Source organism: Penaeus japonicus, unplaced genomic scaffold (genome assembly GCF_977035675.1).
Source record: "Penaeus japonicus unplaced genomic scaffold, GWHDUDI00000001_assembly GWHDUDI00000015, whole genome shotgun sequence".
Classification (NCBI taxonomy): domain Eukaryota; kingdom Metazoa; phylum Arthropoda; class Malacostraca; order Decapoda; family Penaeidae; genus Penaeus; species Penaeus japonicus.
This window is the reverse complement of record NW_028234417.1, coordinates 32,926,126-32,928,398: the sequence shown is the minus strand read 5'-3', so window position 1 is coordinate 32,928,398 and position 2,273 is coordinate 32,926,126.

Sequence of the window (2,273 nt, the reverse complement as noted above, 5' to 3'; positions counted from 1 at the left end):
TTCCCCCTCCTTCATCCCTCCTCCCCCTCCCCCTATCTCCTTCCCCTCTCCCTCCCTCTCCTTCCTTCACTCTTTTCTTCCCTTCTCTTCCCTTCCTTCACTATTCCCTCTCTCTCTCTTTCTCCTTCACCCCTCCTCCCCTCTATCTCCTTCACCCCTCCTCCCCTCTATTCCTTCACCTCTCCCTCCCTCTCTTCTCTTCCCTTCCTTCACTATTCCCTCTCTCTCCCTCCTTCATCCCTCCCCCTTCTATCTTTCCTCCTCTCTCTGCCTTCATTCTGTCTAGTTATTCGTCCTTCCTCGTTTTCTCCTCTTCCTTCTTCGTCATCGTCATTATCGTCATCGTCTCCTTTTTTCATCTTTCCTTCCCTTCTTTAAGTCGTCTTCATCCCCTCTTTAATCCCCTTCCCTTCCATCTGCTTCTTCTTCTTTTTCTTTTTCTTCTCCTCATCCTCTTCCTCGGCTTCCTCCATCTTCACCTCCACTTATAACTCTTCGTCTTCTTCTTTTTCTCCTTCCCCTCTTTCTCCATCTCCTCCCTTTTCCCCTTTTCCATCTCCATTTCCTTCTTCTTCTTCTTCTTCTTCTTCTTTTTTTTTTTCTTCTTCTTCTTCTTCTTCTTCTTCTTCTTCTTCTTCTTCTTCTTCTTCTTCTTCTTCTTCTTCTTCTTCTTCTTCTCCTTCTCCTTCTCCTTCTCCTTCTCCTTCTCCTTCTCCTTCTCCTTCTCCTTCTCCTTCTCCTTCTCCTTCTCCTTCTCCTTCTCCTCCTCCCTCTCCTCCCCCCTCCCTCCTCCTCCATGTCTCGGAATGTGATTTTTTTTTCTTTTTTTACTCATGATCTCAACCTCATCCTGGACTTTCATGGCGCCGCCAGTCACTAACGCCATCTATTGGAGAAGCTGCACAAGACTGCCATGGTAGATTGTTGTCAGTTTGTTGCTTTTCTTTTATCTATTAGGATTATTATATCGTATTTTTCTATTGTTTGAAGCAAGATTTTTTTTTTTATCGTCTCTTCTTTATGGAAATTTGTGTATTTATCAAAGAGTAAATGACTTGAAATAATGAGATAATGGAAATTATACTTCACAATAGTGACAATTAGGAGACATAACATTAAGTCAATAAAAAAAAAATCTCATTATATCATGAAACTGATTATGTTATCATCGCCATTAACACGATCAAAATGACGTCACTTCGGGAACAATAACCCGCCGGTTGTTCTACTGTTGTGACCCGCCCATGTGACCTCTGCGTGACCTCCGCCCCCTTGGGAGAATAAGTCGACCTTTGACCGCCCGCCCCCCCTCCCCGACTCGAACCACCGGATGCCGAGAGAGGTAAATGAACGGGTGTGTGTAAGGGGGCGGGGAGGGGGGGGTATGTGCTATGAGCGTGATTGCGTGTGTGGGGGGGGGGGATATGTGTGTGTGTGTGTGTGTGTGTGTGTGTATGTGTGTGTGTGTGTGTGGTGTGTGTGTAATAAAACACACGCAAAAACACACACTCATAAATACACATACAAACACACACGCGCGTGCGATCAGTCACCCCCACACACACACACGCACACGCGCACACATGACCAGAATACCGAGAAACAACACCAACAAAAACAACAACAGAACGAGTAGCGTCTCGGTTCAGTGACCACTTATTTGTATATGCAAATTAAGTGGCTCTCATGCCATGGTGATTCAGTACCGAAAACGAAGTCACAGTCAGGGCTAACGTTCCCCCCTTTTTTTTTTCTTTTTACTTTATTTCATTGACAGAACGGGATAATAGAAGCAATTCAATAAGCTCAGTTTTAAATATTTAAATGGAGGACCACCCCGCTGCAACATCAATATACGCAGCTGGTTGCCAGATTTTAAAATTTAATTCGGAATGTAAATGTTGGCGTTTACATATATTCAGAACGATAAACTTTTCATGTGCGCTTAACGGTGTCTCTGCTGACAAGTGTGTCCATAAACACGCACATGCACACACACATACCCATGTACACATAGACGTACGCTCACAAATATAGAACGAATAATTCTACACTAAAACGCGCATGCTTTCATACAAACTTACATAATGTAATTAAGCACGTATATGCATGTATATAAATACATATATACATATGATTAAACTTGGAAAAAAAACGCACTTACACGTACATATGTACACCTTTCTCCACACTCACACATAGAACTAGCTAAACAATAACAAATAAACATAATTGACAACAAAACTATTTTTTTTATGAAGACTAGTCATTAC